Source organism: Etheostoma spectabile, chromosome 3 (genome assembly GCF_008692095.1).
Source record: "Etheostoma spectabile isolate EspeVRDwgs_2016 chromosome 3, UIUC_Espe_1.0, whole genome shotgun sequence".
Lineage (NCBI taxonomy): Eukaryota > Metazoa > Chordata > Actinopteri > Perciformes > Percidae > Etheostoma > Etheostoma spectabile.
The window spans coordinates 9,939,122-9,957,188 of record NC_045735.1 but is presented as its reverse complement, the minus strand read 5'-3'; the positions used below and the strand labels follow the sequence as shown (position 1 = coordinate 9,957,188).

Here is an 18,067-nt window from a genome sequence, read left to right as displayed (position 1 = left end):
CTACTTTCATAAAAGTGCCATTCATCAAGCCTCAATGGCATCAGTGCAAGCTGCAGATGACAACGGCTGTCAGAATCTGACGCCGTCATCGCAGCGAGAGGGCCAAGTGGGAGCGGCTTCAGATAACATAAAGCAGGGTTGTCTGACGTGAGGAGAGCGACCGGTAGTTAGACACTCAATCAGGAGGGGACAGAAGGGCTTGCCAATCTCTAAGGGTCACAGCGCAGCCTCCATCTGTCACTCTGAAGCTCCCAGCTCTCCAATACTACTCCAGATTCAGACAGAGAGACACTGGAATCCACTAGGGGAGAGGTACCACGCAGAGCCAACATAGCAGGAAGACAGCGACTGCTAATGAGAAGAGTTACGCTCTTTACATGCTATTCACAGTCAATGATAGACCTTAAAAGACAGTCAAGGAGCCAAAAGGGGATGAGAAAAGCCTGCATTATCATTTTGATAAAAAGCCAAAGAAGTAAAAGGCTTCTTTAACCAACTCAGTGGCATGCTAATCAAAACCAGAAACACTCAAATCAACAACCAAAGAAATGCAAAGGGAGTAGCACTGGTGAATGTAAGCAATTTAAGATCATATACCACATTTATACAGTGCTTTTAGCTACATGTTAAGGATAAAAGAACCTTGCACAATACATAGATAGAGCTACATGTTCTAGTATATTATTTTTGTGAACTTAGGAAGTTAAATTAAGCCATGCATGCTAAAGTTTCTTCAGGGAGTTCTTTCCTCAGCATATGCTATGTAGACATTGCCCTCATCTAAGCAGCTTATACTCTAATGTAGAGGGAAAGGCCCGTCTTTCACCAGAAAGCAAAAGTGTACATAATTTACAGCGCTCAAGTCAGCAAACTTATGAAATAATGATGTGGCGTCTGTTTATGCGAAGGGTCTGTTTTATTATTCTGGCACAAATAAGAAAGAAGAAAGCAATCAACTTGTGTAAGTGGTCCATTTAAACTATTACAACAATTTAGTTTGCTTGTCTACAGTCATTCAAATGGGACCATTTAAGATAAAGGGGCTTTCAGCAAATTCTCTTGAGCTGAAGCCGTTAAACATGAGGACTTGGAGGAGAAGCCCCAGACCGCACGGTTTACAAAGAGCACAGAGAGCATTCAATTAGGATGTGTTTAGAAACTTGATATGTGTATTCATCTCTAAAATTTGCCTACAACAATATTTTCTGTCTATTCAAACATATCTGCAATTTGTATTATTAAACCTGAATTGTGTTTCTATGCAGGTTTTTTTGTTTGTTTTTGCTTTCTTTCCTTAATGGATCAGATAAACCAGCCTTAAATACAAATAAGTGATGTCTTTTGTACCCGTTTTTATAGTTTTAATTATGAATATATCAATGTATCATATCCCAGATGTGCTCACGACAGAATCCAACAGACAGCTCAAAGAGCCAAAGAATGACAGGCGGCGTGGCCGGCAGCGCTGCCACCATGACACTTGGGGCAAAAATCTTGTTGTGAAAACATTTATATGCCTTGAGACACCACATTAGGAGGCCATCCTCGCTTGTCATCAGAGCTTTAATTGCCACGGCCAGGTGCAAACAGCACGTAATCTTGTTTGTCAGCCGCACAGTTTTATTTTCTAATTTCGTCCTTTTGACAAGCAATTGGGGAATAGAGAAGGATTTGGGAGAGCAGGCGGCCGTGAGCTAGTGGGGTGGAGTCGGATTTGGAGAGGCTGTGAGAGGAGAAAATAGGGATGTCTAGTGTGTACATTTGTGCACGTTCGTGTGGGTTGTTGGTTGTGTAATTAATAATTGTGCGCACAGTGCCGTCATCACTCCTGTTCAACCTTGTAATCTATGTGTCTCCCCACTCCCTTTGTCCTGAGGAATGCAGTGACTAGAGAAAATTATCCTCCTGCACTGTTCCTTAGCCCATGAATATTACTCTCTCTCACTCACACACTCATTTACTTCAAATTATAAAGGTATGCAAAATGGTGATCCATTTTTTTTTACCAAGGCCATCAGCTCTACTGTCCCTAAACCCACAATTAACAAAACACAAGGAGCTATGACAAAAACTAACCAATTGCATCAGGAGCACGGCGTAGCCCATAATCTTGGCCTTGTAGAACAGCGCTCTCTATGCATTCTCAGCATTATTTTAAGCCTTCCTCACATGAGGACCCTGGGTACTCTCCCCCCCTCTCCCCCCAAGGCACTACCTCTTCTTTGCATTAACATTTGAACATATCAAGTGTCTCACGCTACCAGTACTGTAGTTGACCCCAGAAGCTAAAGTGAGAAAACATGGCTTTCTTGTGTGTTTTCTCTGAGTGAGTGTGGAACTTAACCTGTGTTTTCTTAAATATGCATCTGTCTCTGTATTTATGCCAAAACAGCTGTGACTAATACGGCCAAGTTTGTATGTGAGTCATTGTGTATATCTATGTTTGTGTGAGAGTACAGGCGGCCCTCAATTCGACCCCTTTACATTTTTTTTCAAACAGACAAAGAGCTTGTTTGCTCAGCCTCTTAAGGCACATGTCCCTCTAGTGCTACTTCATACCATGTCCTATGGGAGCTCTCTGACAATTACTATTCATGTCTTTGTCAAAATGTTTAGCATAGGCAAGAGCCCTTTTGTGTGGCCGAGGACCCTGGAATGAGTTTTGTTATGACTGGGATATACTGAGTGAGGAGAGGGTTTTTGGTGCATGGAGTGCTTAGGCCATTGTGCTGCCTCTGTCTTGATATTCAAATGCAGCTAGGTAGAGGTCAGGTGCAAAAAAAGGTTTCTTTCAGAGACTGAGCTGAAGTAGTTTTATTCCATAAAAGATGAGGACTGGGTCTGCGCAAGCGTGAGTGAGGGCATGTGAAGGTGTAGAGAAGAGAAGAGCAGCACGACCTCTGCCACCAATCCCGTACGTCCTTACTGACAAGACTGGTGCAGACAGGGCTCCACAAGAGAAAGGTTTGAAAAAGAAAGTGAATCGGACTAAAGAAAAATGAGCTGGGGATTTAGATATATAATTGTGATAATAAACGAAAAAGTTGCTTCCTATCCACAGAGGTGCACATACATACTCGCTGAAGGAGTATGTGTCAGTGTGTGTGAGAAATGAAAGGAAAAAAGACAGAGAGAGAGAGAGAGAGAGAGAGAGAGAGAGAGAGAGAGAGAGAGAGAGAGAGAGAGAAATTGTGCCAAACTCATTTGAAAACTCTAAAACTCTGAAAACAGAAGTATAATGAGTTTTTTAATTAAGTCCCCCACGTTATTGTGTTTTACATAGAACAAGCCAGCATTAATACCCTGGTAATTAATTGTTTTGGAAACTTTTCACAGTGCATGGTAAAAAAAAGTTTTTATCGAGCAATGTGTTGTTCCTGCCAAGCCACGTCACCCAGATATTTAATTATTTAGAGTTTGGTTAATGCATTTTGGCAGTTTTGATTCTTGTAGTACTTGTAGCAGTCAAGGCAGACATCATGCTAGATTCCTGATGCATAGGAAGCAGGATAATGCTGGGATGTCTCACTTGAGGGTATAACATGCTACTTTCGCCTGACTGGATACATGCCTTAACCCAAAATGAAGAGGGAGAGCAGAAGAGTGATCGGGGAACAGCAGACTATGAGAAAAGGATGCTGTTAAGGAGAAAATATATGTTCCATGTCAGAACACCAACAAAATGCATTTCTCTTTCTTGACAAAACCTCAGGTGCATTTCAAAGTGAAGTGCTACATTCAGAGTCCGTTTTTATCAAAGGTAATGTGCATCATTCAGACCTGTCACTCCCACTTTGCCTGAGGTTTGGGTTACATCACTGTGTATTCAAAATGAAAAAAAAGGTCTGGATTTTTTTTCTTCAACAGCCAAAGAAAGCAAATGATTGAAGTTTTGAAACATAAGGGTTTGCGAGAGAGGATTGCTTAATTTCTCCAAAACGCATTCTCTTACATTTACACTGTTGGCACTTCACCAGTCCACCTACAGTACTTCTTTGTGCTGCAAATAAATTGCAAAATTTAATTAATTAATTATTAATTTAATAAATTGCACTGGAAATTTCATTGCCTGCAGATCATTTAGCTAGCTGTAGGTCTGAGGTGACAGTTCAGTTTACTACTGCCCTGCTTCCTCAGAGTGGAAGGTCATGGATTTCTTTTTCATAAATTTGCATGTAGTTTGATGGTATACAAGTTGTAAAATGTTTTTATTATATTCAGTATTATACATAAACCATGGACAGGGTTTAGGGCTTTCAACATATATTTAGTTGCTGTTATGTGGCAATTAGTATCCCTGTCCCCTTTCACTTCACTGCAGGGCTGTGCTAAAGCTGCAAAAGTCAGGCAAGCTTAGGTATAAACAATACAGTGGAAAGTATAATAATTCTACTAAATAATTCAGCAAATATCTTAATAAATCACATTTCTTTCTGCTTGCATAAATCACGTAGCGTTACCTGAGGCCCAAAATTGCTGCTACAGGTCACAGAATCTGATAGGTAACAGAATATGTTAAACCAGCGGGAGTAGGCTCAGGCTAAACGCTTGTCCTCAACAGCACATTCTCCCATTGTTTGTTTTTTATAAATCACAACCTTTGCATGGGAAGTGGCATGAGTATATTTTCAGCCCTGTTTTGTGCGTACACCATGTTCATAAATGAGACCCCCGATCAGTACAATATCTGCTCCTGATTGAGATTTATGTGGTTATGTTTAGGCAACAGTAATCACTTGGTTAAAGTTGGTCTTACTTTAATAGTTTAAAATCTTAATGCTGAGCTGAAGCATGACACTACAGGACTTGAGGACTTCAATATTTAACCAAAGTACAAGTTTTAAGCCAATGCCCAATAACTATATGTGCTTATGTGCAGGTGACAAAGACCTCTTTATTTACAACAGCTGCCATATTATACGTGTATTTGAGAGAGCAAATAAGGTATGTTAATATAATCTGTAGTAGACAACAAAAATGTGATTTTACTTATTGTAAATGATTCTACCCTCTGTTAAATTCTCTTAAAAAATTAAAAAGTTTGTGGTCAATTTTTGTGTACCTGATGCTACGCCCCCCTCATTTTTTTAAACGAATGTATTTAATTGAAGCTGGATCAGGCCTCTGAGACAACATATTGATCCGTTTCTATTGACGTTTATTGCCACTGGCAAGATTCCCTTGCATGCAATGTTGTTTTGATTATTGTATTTCACGAAGTTCGCCTCAATTCGATTCAAACTCAAGTTTCACGGAGGGTCGACAGATGATTGCACTTCATCAGTGTTTGAAGTCTCTCGTCTGCACTGCAAAAACTGAATCTCACTTTTATTTATAAAACTTTCAAGTGAGTGGCATCCACAGAAAGCAAGAAAAAAGTGTTCTGTAAATTCCCTGTATCACAGGATGATTCTATATCACATATTTATAACAATCTGGTGTCCTACATTGAATATCAATCACACACAACTTTGCCTTTCATCTCAGAGGCAGCTTTGTAATTACAGTATGCTCACTTTGGTTAACAGAGAAAAACTTTTCCTGGACTCTACACAGTTGGCCTAAAGGCAGTGTGTATCCTCTTACAAAGCTTTTTTTTTTTCCAGTCAGAAAACAGAAAAATCTTATGACTGCCATGCCCAGACATGCACACATGGTCGTACACACACACACACACAGTTACAAATCCCTTTGGCCTCCCAGCCTGCCTTCTTCCCCTGCTGCGCTTGATCAGGCATTCTTTCTTCATCTGCAGAACACAAAGAAATGGCTGTGGTCCAATATAGCCTCACCCTGCCTTTTTCATTTGAAGCTACAAAAAAAAAAAAACTGTTAAAATGCTGCATCATTTTGACAAACTCTTTTAGGCATTCATCTACTTACTTGTTAGACTGCCTGGCCTCCCGCTTGCAATTCTAGCAGCAATCCCATCAGTGACTTCTGTCTCTTGTCTGATTCAAGGCTTCCCCCTGGGAAGTCGTATTGATAGGGGAACAACCAACCCTTTGCTTTTGATGGTGGAGAGAGAAACTGCTGGAAGGTTTCTAATAAGAAGAGATGTGACTGAAACTGGTGTTTTTAAGGGTTGTTAGAGTAAGATGGAAGGTGTACAGGATAAAGCGCAAGGAGGAAATGGAATGATTGATGGAACTTCAGAAAGGGCCGTATTTGCTGGAACAATTTGCAAAATTACCTGAACCTTCGGAAGTTGGTCTCACTAGATACTTTTAAAGTAATTTTAAATGACAAGGAGGCAGGCACATCTGGCTGTAAATGTTTTTAACTGATTGATCTGATTGATTCCTGATTTAGATGACATCTGGTAAAAATGGTTGAATATCTTGATATTTTGATCCTGTAATTTATTGTAGTATTTTTACTGGAATTGTTATAAGTCTGAAACACTGTTTATTGTGCTGCTGCCTGTCTTGGCCTGGGCACTCTTGTAAAAGAGATTCTTAATCTCAATTAGGGCTGCACGATTATGGCCAAAATGATAATCACGATTATTTTGATCGCGATTATTCTCACGATTATTTGTTGATTTTAACCAAAACAAATTGTATTGTCACATAGGCTATTTATAACTGCGAGAGGGAGTGTGATGGACGTTACTCACAGAGAGACGGCTGACTCATTATGAACGGGTCCAACACGGGGTCGAATGGCGGATACACACGGCGTCTGTATCTTCACTGCGCTGCATTTTTATGAACTATGATATTCTGGCCATGGGTCACATCTCTGGCCCAGGTCCAGCAGGCTCCGTCTCACGCTGTTACTCTACCAACTGAAGTTAGTTGCATTCAATAACCGCTTCTGTGTTCTTCGCCGTGGCAGCCGCGATATCAGAGTTACCACGGATACAACGGTACAAATACAGGTTTGCCCCTCACACTTAATATACAGCTGTGTTAATAAAAAATTAAAACTGTAGACAAATGTCAGAAGTGTGGCCGGCGCTGTGTGGCCGGGCGCGGAGTAAGAGGAGAGCGATTAAGATGAAGAGAGAGATCCCACAGGCACGGCTTTACAGACAAAATGGTCATGTAACGCAAATTAAACCTATCCATATAAACAGCATTGCAGCAGATGCGAGGACATTAGCACCGGTGCGTCCTAAGGAGCTCCAGCTAACAGACGCTACTAGCACACACTACCACGGTCACTGCTGTTGTCTGAAGACAGACGGGACAACATGTTGCTTTTACTGGTAAACTGGTAACCTAAAGACCGAGTATAACCACTGCTATCTGTTGGTTTTCCTTTCGTTCTCTCCTAGGCGCACGATTATGGCCAAAATGATAATCACGATTATTTTGATCAAATTTGTGATCGCGATTATTCTCACGATTATTTTGTTGATTTTAACCAAAACAATTGTATGTCACATAGGCTATTTATAACTGCGACAGGAGTGGGATGGACGCTACTCACACAGAGACGGCTGATCATTATGAACGGGTCCCCAGGGTCGAAGGCGGATACACACGTCGTGTATACGTCTGTATCTTCACTGCGCTGCATTTTATGAACTATGATATTTGCCATGGGCACATCTCGGCCGGTCCAGGTCCAGCGCTCCGTCTCACGCTGTTACTCTACCAACTGAAGTTAGTTGCATTCAACTTCTTCTGTGTTCTTCGCCGTGGCGGCCGGATAGCAGAGTTACCATGGAAACACTGGTACAAATACAGGTTTCCCCTCATATTTAACAATATACAGCTGTGTTAATAAAAAATTAAATGTAGACAAATGTCAAGTTTGACCGGCGGCCGCTGTGTGGCGGGCGCGGAGAGTAGAGAGAGAGATTAGGAGAGGAGGTAAAGATCCACACAGGCACGGCTTACACGAAATGGGTCATGTAACGCAAAATTAAACCATATCCTAAACAGCATTGCAGCGGATGCGAGGACATTAGCACCGTGCGTCCTAGAGGAGCTCACGCTAACAGACGCTAACTAGCACCGACAGCACTGGTCGCACTGTTGTCTGAAAAACAACAGACGGGCACGAAAATGTTGCGTTTACTGGTAAACTGGTAAACCTGAAACGATTATAACGACTGCTATCTGTTGAGTTTTCCTCCCGTTACTCTGTCCTCTGGGACGTCTACATCTAGAAACTAAGCTGCACGTGTCGTGAGAACTACTCTGACTGGCTCATGAGCAGACGGCTTTCGGAGAGGGAGATTGCTTTGCAAAAAACCCGGAGCGTTCTGAAATGACGCTTTAAAAAAATATCGCTCGATCACTCAAATTTGATCGTGGGAAGTCAAATCGTGATCGCGATTAAATTCGATTAATTGGCAGCCCTACTCTGTCCTCTGGGACTGTCTACATCTGAAACTAAGCTGCAGGTGGCAGGGAACAACTGACGGCTCATGATCAGACGGTAGTAGAGGTAGATTCTTTACAAAAAACCCGAGCGTTCTATGAAATACGTTTAAAAAAAAAAAAAAAAAAAAAAAAAAAAAAATCGCTTGATCACGCAAATTTGATCGTGGGAAGTCAAAATTGTGATGCGCTTAAAATTTGATATATTGTGGCACCCTAATCTCAATGAGTTTAATCCTGGTTAAAAAGTAACACCCACACCACACACTTTTCTTTTGTACCTTAATGTAAATAAATCCTGTCCCGGAGCCCTTATGAGTAAACAGGCAGTGTGGTGATGCTGGGCTTCTGAGCAGCGGGCTGTAAGTCTGTTTTCTTCAGATAACATACATGTAAATCACACTTTCCTTCCCCCCTCCACTCCACACAAAAACAGCGACAGAAACATGACACTGAAAAGAGTGTCGTAACACTGTCCTAAACCACCTATAGTCTGAATAAAGGAATCAATGTTTAAGTATTATTGGGCTTTCTTTTTTACACACCGTGGTATCGAGTACCTTGTACTTCTGGCGGTATCCGTACTAACTACAAGATTGTTGGCTAGTTAAATGGATCAGGTGACAAAAACAAACTGTAAAAACATGTTCCTTTCATGTACTTTGCAACAAAACTGGTGATATCAGTGGGAGATGTGCTGCTATGTCTATTAACCAATGACAGATAGAAGTGGATGTCTGCACCGATTAAAACAGTTTGAACCAATACTGACCTTATTAAGCAGGGTGTTAGGTTATCAGACAGGCATAACATATCCACATTTTTTTATAGTTTGCTCGTACTATTAGACTAAGTTTAAATGGCCAATTTATTAACTTATTAAATTTCAAGGATCGATTTCCGTGAACTTTTAGTTACTCAAAGTAGGCCTGCACAATTGGGGGGGAAAATATGAATCACGATTTTTTAGCTTAGAATTGATATCATGATTCTCTGCCATGATTTGTTTCTCATGAAGTGTAATATTTATTGCACACATGAACCATGAAAAAACAAAACAAATTGGCAGTATCAAACCGATTTTTTTGGCACCTATAGCACATTGTGCATCACCAAAAGCCTGTAGGCGTCAATGAAGAGAAGAGAGAGCATTGCTGCGCTTAGGAGAGCTTTAAAACCTATTTTATACAGTTTATGTTTTAAACTCACAGAAGAAAGTAGTAGCGTTTGTGATGCAGTCGGCTCGTAAAATTAAATGAAAATCAAAGTCATAAAAAAAAATTATATCGTGAACAGGATGAATCAAGATCGCGGTTTTATAACAATTAATCGTGCAGGCCTAACTCAAAGGCCTCCTTAATTACACCTGATTAAGCCTGGAAGCAGCAGTGATGGTTCTGGTTTTTGTGAGCACATTGACTGGAGGCAAACAACAAACTGAACTTTCCACACAGCTGATTCACACTTTCCATGCCCTTCCCAGCTTCCTACCTGCACAGCCCACTGTAGTCCCAAGGCTAAGAGATTATCGTGTTGATCTCAAAGTGTGAATCAATTAAGCTCTCACCACATTTGCAATCAATAGACAGCAAAGCCACTGACAGGCTTTTGCCTCAATCCTTCTCCCATTGTCAAAATGTCCTCTAAAGCACCTAAGCCCAAACTCCTGTAGAGACAGCCAAACAAAATGACTATTCCAAGCATGTCTATATCGATGGATACTAAGCAACAGGACTTGGGGGAACCAGAGGTAACAATAGAAAAGGGGTTTTCAAGAATCAGAGATGGATTTGTGTCATGATTGTCAATGATCTATTTTCTTGCCCTCTCAGTCAGACAGCAAAGCCCAATTTGTATTCTTTTTCTTTTTTGGAACTGTCAGGGAGACAGACGTGTGTCTATGTCGGCTGCTGGGGCAGTCAATGAGCCATTGATTTGGAGAACCATGCTGATGTCTGAGATGCCTATGTGATGGATGGGCCCCATTTTAAACAGAGGGTAAAAAACAACTGTAATAACAAAACAAGCAAAAGTATGATACATAGTACTTTTGAAAGTTTATAAATTGCCCACACAGCCATTTTGTAGTAAGTGCTTCCATGCCCATGTTATCCTTTTATCCATCTCTCTAATACACTGACATTACTACGGAATCCTTTCCATTTATCTTTTCAACAATGAATAGGTCTGACACCATTTTTGCGGTTTTCAAACATAATTCACATCAAAGTAGGGCTGCACGATTATGGCCAAAATGATAATCACTAATATTTTGATCAAAATTTTGATCGCGATTATTATATATATTATTTGTTGATTTTATCGTCACGTAGGCTATTTATAACTGTGAGAGGGAGTGTGATGGACGCTACTCACAGCGAGACGGCTGATCATTATGAACGGGTCCAGCACGGGTCAAAGGGCGGATACACACGTGTGTATGAAATTTCTGTATCGTCACTGTGCTGCATTTTTATGAACTATGATATTCTGGCCATGGGTCACATCTCTTGTCCAGGTCCAGGTCCAGCAGCTCCGTCTCACGCTGTTACTCTACCAACTGAAGTTAGTTGCATTCAATAACTTCTGTGTTCTTCGCCGTGGCGACCTCGATAGCAGTTAAAGGCTGAAACACTGGTACAGATACAGGTTTGCCCCTCATATTTAACAATATCCAGCTGTGTTAATAAAAAATTAAAACTGTAGACAAATGTCAGAAGTGTGGACCGGCGGCCGCTGTGTGGCGGGGCTGCGCAAAGAGTTAGATGAGAGATTCAACACAGGCACGGCTTTACAGACGAAATGGGTCATGTAACGCAAAATTAAACCATATTGATATAAACAACATTGCAGCGGATGCAAGGACATTAGCACCAGTGCGTCCTAACAGCTAACAGACGCTACTAGCTAACAGCTAACAGACGCTACTAGCATCGACTAGCACGGGTCACTGCTGTTGTCTGAAAAACAACAGACGGGACAAATGTTGCGTTTACTGGTAAACTGGTAAACCTTAAAACCGACGTATAACAGACTGCTATCTGTTGAATTTTCCTCCCATTACTCGGTCCTCTGTGACGGTCTACATCTAGAAACTAAGCTGCACTGGGTGTAGAGAACTACTCTGACTGGCTCATGAGCAGACAGCTTTACGGAGCCGTAAATTGGCTTTGCAAAAAACCCGGAGCGTTCTATGAAATGACGCTTTAAAAAAAAAAATCATCGCTCGATTGCTTAAATTTGATCGTGGGAAGTCAAAATCGTGATCGCGATTAAAATTCGATTAATTGAGCAGCCCTACATTAAAGGTAGCCATTTTAGCACAGAAAGGTACAGAATGTGTTTGTACTGTACGTCCGTAGATGTGTCGCACAAATACCAATCTGTTGTTTTGTCCTTCCATTATTGTCTGGCATTGGGAAGCTGTCACTTGACAAGCCTTCTCTAATTAACTTTTCCTGCACCTATATGTGAAAGAAAAAATAATGTTCTCATACAATTAAGGTATCATCAAAGACAAAATACCATATATACTGTATATTAGGCCTCCACGATTGTTATAAAATCGTGATCACGATTAACCCTGTTCACTAAGTAATTTTTTAATAAACTTTGATTTAAAAAAAATAATAATAATAATTAATGACTTTCATTCTCATTTAAACTTTATGAGCCGACTGCATCACAAACGCTACTACTTTCCGCCTTAAGTTTTAAACATTAACATTTAAAGCGCTCCAAGCGCTGTGATGCTCTCCTATCACTTCATTGAAGCCTCTGTGTTTACAGGATTGGGGTGATGAGTAATGTGCTATAGGTGCCAACAAAAATCTATGTTTGGTACTGCCAATTTGTTTTGTCGTGATAAAAAAAAACGTGGCAGAGAATTGTGATATCAATTCTATGCAAAACTATTGTGAATCATATTTTTCATACCGTTTTGTTTTTATATTGTAAATATTACAGATTATATGTCTGCAGTGTAGAAAGAGTGGCACACAAGGCAAAATGAAGCTCGTAGACGCATACACAGCACAAACATTGACTCGTTCATTCAATAGTGGTTGCAAGCAAACTCTCATTACCATGTTCTATCATATTGTTTCTTTCAACAGAAAAAAATAGATCCAGCAATGTTAGTTGAAAAATAAACAAAAGATCTGTTCTGAGAGAATAGGCTTACTGTTTACTAGCTTTGTGTCTGTGGTGGGCCGCCCTGATTAGAGTCGACCTGCATAAGAGAAGCTGATGAAGCGCTAACACATACGGTATGTATGTAAACTTAACAAAGTTTAGTTCACAATGCACACATACAGAACACAACATAGTCCGTGCAGCACGAAAAGCGGGGGAAACTGATGAAAAACTCTGTTGTCATGGAGTATTTACTGATTCACTGCAGTTTTCTACACCTATGAAAGATAAACAACAGTTGTTGGGACTGCAGAGGTTATTGGCTTTGTTGGACAAAGAAAAAAAAGAAATACTGCCTCAGTGAAAGAGGTATCATTTAACAGAAACCACTAAGATGACATTTCAAACATGCTACTGGACTGACTTCTGTGTGAGGCATTCACGGCCAAAGGCATTTTTAAGCCCCAGCTGAATACAGGTCAATTAGATAAATACAGGCCAGAGCTGATTTTACAAAGCTGCCATTTGATAGAATGATCCCTAAATGATGTAAGAGGATGGGTTTACACTCCCAATCCCTCCTCATCAACCTGCACCGTCTACATTAGTCTAAGTGCCTTGATCATCCATGTGCAAACCCTCTGGGAGAATAGGGTGGAAGGTGTTGGTGGTGAAGGTGTGGTGGCACATTCCTCCTTGCATCATATGAAACCCCCATTTCACGACTAACTAGCCTGGTGAAAAGTAATAGGGGAGCTGGGGAAATGATGACCATGGCCAATAACTTTCATTATGTGTCTGTAACCTTATCCTGTTTGCTAATGAATTTCCCATTGGCAGTCATACGCCAATATGTGTTGGACCACACAGAGAAACATCCCAACTAATCAGTCCTCACTGCATGGCATTGGTAGTATTGCCAGAAAGGAATAGCAAATATTACTGATACTCCAGCCTTAAGTGAGGTTTAGTGGTGGAGAGACCAATGCATCCGATTGCTTTTGCAGAGTCAGATTTGTCTATCCCTTCCTTGGCTCCTTTTTATAGATGCAGATGCAATCAGTCTTTTTTTTCTCTCTCCCACATACAAGCTGTGAGCTGAGGGATTCTTTCTTTTCTGCATCTCTTAGTTTTATGACGTTTTGTTGGAGCAGTGCATACAAATAGGTGCGCCTTCCAACTATTGATCTGAATCCATTTTTGCTACGTCAATATCTCAATAGTCTCAAGGCTTGTAATGCTTATCTACAACTTCTCTCCTCTTGTTCGTGACTGAAACTGTCTTAATGTGGTAAAATAATGTGAAATTCCTAATATTTTGTAATGGTGATCACCAAAGAGTGCAACAGTAAAACTAATCACTTAGCTTATTTTATTTAATGATGCTGTGGGTTTATGCAAACCAGTTGCAATGAGAAGAATCAGCAGAATGAATAATAGATCACAAGACACAATCTGAACACAGAATACCAGTGCAGAAAGCTCCCTAACAGTTTCTCTTCATACCGCTGGTACCAAACAGTGGGCTGCTAAGTGTTTAAACTGGAATTTCTGGATTCCATTATAGCTTTATTGCATTTTCTGTCATTATGGCTGTTTTTTTTCTCTTCAGAACCCAATTAAACCTGGGACTGTAACTCTTGCTTTTTGTATGCCCAACTCCTTCAACAACACAGTCAGCCCCATTTAAGGAAGCCCATGGGGGTCGGGAGAACATGCAGGAGGACAGGAGTTCAGCACCACCTTGTGGCAGCCTCTGAAATAAGCCATTGTTTGTGCAATAGGTGTAAAATGCATCCCATAAAGCTATCATAGATAATAGATATTATATCTATGCAAAACAAGGGAGCTTGGTCCAAGCACCTTTTCCCCTTCTGTCACCTTAGAATTTGCACATAGAGGTAATACTGCTTTTACTGTAGAGATCATACTCAAACAGTAAGGAGAATCTGACAGTGCTGAAAAGATCGGGATATCTACTTTGCCATTACCGTTTGTTACTTTCAGCGGCATTAGGGAAACATCACAATGGCTCATAAGCGAAATGGTGTGGTATGAAACTGTCATTAGAGAAATGATAACAAGAAATGCCAATGGGCAATGGAAATCATAACGGAAGACAGTATCGTATCATGGTTGCTTGATGTGAATTGTATTACTCCAGGGTACATCAAACCAGAAATGTTGCATGCTTAGAATGTCTTATTTTTCTTTCAATTATAATTTATACATCCTTAATGATGATTGAAAACAAACAAAACTAATCTACTGCCATTACTAAGGATTCACACTTCCTACAGTACAAGTCCATTGTTATCGGATCAGTTCTAATGATGTGTCATTTCACATAGGCAAACATTTATTTCATCTCTTAGCTTTTATGTGTTTTCTTTCGTTAATGCATTTTATGTTTCTTTGCAATAAATCCAACCATGTAATGAAATTGTGGGAAACAACTTCTCATCCACTTCTTCTTCTCCCTTCTCCTTTCTTATATTCAATTGTTTCTATTATTAGATGCAAAGGGGAAAAGGGAACCACAAGCAATCACCACATATCACCAGACAGTGCCTGCGACCAAATACACTGGCAGAAAGAAAGAGACTCCTTAACTATGGAGTTTTATTTTGGCATTGGTGCTCAGCATACCACAGAGACAGGGAACACACTGATAATGAAAAAGAATGTCCTAGATTTTTAGAGAAAGAAGGGGGCTGGGCAAGGAGAAAAGAGATTAAAGGACATGTTTTGACTGTGGTAGCCTGTTCCAGACAAAGTCCTGCACCATATTCTGGGTGTATATTCTTACTGCCATTTGCCATTTCAGATTTACTCATGATATAGGTCAGTTTTGGGGTCATGTTCTTTAAAATGTTAAAGTAAGTTTTGCAGTTGATATTAAAGTTGGCCAGTGACCACAACATGAGGCATTGCTCTTTATATTTATGAGCCGTCTTACAATATACCTTTCTACCAAACAGCAATATTTCCTATTTTCTTCACCTCCTTGCTCTGTCTGTCCATCTATTCATCCAACTTTATCCCTAAAAGGAAAATCCAGTGCAAAATTAACCTAGGGGTTAATAACACATGTGTACCGAGTTGACCGTTTAGCGTAAACCGTTGATTAGCTTATAACGCTAGTCATCGTGGGCAGGGGTAAAGTAAAAAGAAATAGCCAATTCTATACCACTAACAAGGCTCAAAATAGAACCACACTTCCACGGCAGCATAATGAGGGTCCCTACATGAAGTATTGAGAACTCTGTATGTGTACATACAGTTTATTAAAAATATTTAGTTTATAAAGACAGTATCGTGGAAGTGTGGTGCTATTTTGAGCCTTGTTATTGGTGTAGAAATAACAATTTCTTTTTACCGGTAACGACTAGCGTTGAACGCTTATTAGCAATTTGTGCTATAACTGGTCACATTCCATTAGCATGAAAACAAATTACAGAGAACCGTTGACTTGTAGACATGCATTATTAACACCTAGGTTCCTTTTGCGCCGAATTTGTCCTTCAACCAACAAAATCTGCCAGGCTTTTTGTAAGTAAGCCCCACACATATACACACACTTACTGTATATACACATACATATTCCCCCTTAGACATCCTCGATATCAACCTCCCTGCTGCCCTCTATCTCTGTATCCTCACACACCTACCTCCAACTGCCTCCCCTCCATCCCCCACCTCACCCAAGGGTAGTCTCTCTCTTTAGCCTCTCACTCTCTCTAATGATAAAGATTTCAAAAGGCCAGTGGTACCATTCTGGTTATTCTTTATGGCCAACACATGGTTCCAGAAAGACCACGTGTTGATGGCATTATGAGGTAAGACACAGAGGTGGGGGAACAGAGGGAGAGAAAGCGGGTAAGTAGCGGAGGGTGGGTCTTGGCTAGGCAAACAAAGCCTTGGCTATTTCAAGGTTGTCATGTGTCATGCTGCCCATGGACATGTCCACACACAGCTGTCTTTGCTCAAGCCTGTCACTATTATGAGTGGCTAGCGAGGACCCCAACTGTCAATCAAAGCTGTGTGACACAGACTCAAGGATGGGGTGAGGATAAGCACTGAGATAATATTTCATTCGTTAACAAGATTATTATTAGCAATCATTCATACTCTTTTGTTCTACATTTTTCTCTTCTCCTTTTCTGTCTTTTAATTCCCTTTCCTCTCCCTGATTCTCCCTCATTTTGTTGTCTTTTGTGTTTATTGTCCCTGAGGAGGTGGTGGAAATGTGACTATGCTTTAGGCCGTGAAGAAGGTCAGAGACAACGGCAAAGAGGATCCTGTATAATTATGTTTTGTCTTTTTTTCCTGTCTCGTAATTGTTCATTTCAATGCTTAACAGCATTCCCATAAATGTTGAGTTGACAGAGATTAAGGCAAAAGTACACACAAAAAAAAACACAAGTATTGTAATAAGAATGATAAAATTAAATATAATGTAAGATGCATGTTGATTTGCTGTACTGTATCAATTTTAAGAAAGTTAAATCAGGCTTCATTTTTTTTTTCACAATAAATGACATCGGTGAGTAGCATGGAATACTAATTGGTATTGTAAAGTACTACCAATAATTTAAGCAGTGTTGGAAACAAATTCATGATAACAGTGAAATCATATTTAGTTGAATTTAAAATACAGTCATACGGTAATCCTTTCTCAGTCTAGAGGTCAGATTAGATAGCTCTCCACCTTTGAATGCTTAGATTGTAAACCAATTAAGAAAGTCTGCACAAACATTTCATTACTGAGGTAGGATATCAGAACACAGAGACAGTTCAAGGGGATAGTATAACAACCCCCCTACAACTGTCTGACCAGATACCAGATCAAAGCTGGTATTCACATACCACATTCACAAGACAGTCAAAGCCCACTTTGAGGAGACCAGCTAAATAGTCCTGCTGATATGACCCAAGCTCCCTCACAACAGGAGAACAGCAGACCAGCATTTTAGTCCAAAGTTTCTCAATGAATACATGCAGAAATACTGTATGTTGTACTTTCAAAATTGAATTAAAAAGGGAGTAAAGTGTCCAACATCAATTCTGGACCGACTTAAGAAACACGGGTTTCTGAAAAACTATAATGTGTTACGTTTGAATGTGTAAATCAGTATTCATGAATGTATTAGAACTTTTGCTATCATTTATAACCAAATTCCACAAGTTGTATAGATGATAAAATGATCTTACCTAAGTTAAACAGGTCATGTTTTTTTATCCTCTTTGCATTAGATAAGGTCTTCAGCCATGGTAGTTAGTAACTACAGTATTAATGATCATTTAAGAAATCGTCAAAAAATTGTTAAAAACAAAAATGCAGCCACATGGCCTCTGACCTGGGACAACGTGCCCAGAGTTAGGGGTGTTGAGCACTGACACACCCCTTTCAGGGTGAGCACATCTGGTGATTGGTCTGATGTCTCCCAGAACTTCTTTTTGGAACAGCTTTGGTATCATCCCTTTGTTAACCCATCCAACCTCAACAAATCTTCATCCCTGTGGAACCATTATCATCTTCTTCTGACGCCACCAGAAACGCAAGTGTGTGTGTGTGTGTGTGTGTGTGTGTGTGT

General features: G+C 40.2%; 1 long non-coding RNA gene across 1 annotated transcript in view; it reads right to left on the bottom strand.

Annotated features, from left to right (window-relative positions):
- Positions 1 to 5,448: 5,448 nt before the first annotated feature.
- The window catches only part of LOC116685729 (uncharacterized), a 34,662-nt gene continuing 22,043 nt past the window's right edge, over positions 5,449 to 18,067 (bottom strand). The window contains exons 2-3 of the long non-coding RNA XR_004331036.1: positions 5,884 to 6,003; positions 5,449 to 5,749 (exon numbers count right to left, since the gene is read on the bottom strand). This is a non-coding gene — a long non-coding RNA (uncharacterized LOC116685729). The remainder of the gene's footprint in view (positions 5,750 to 5,883; positions 6,004 to 18,067) is intronic.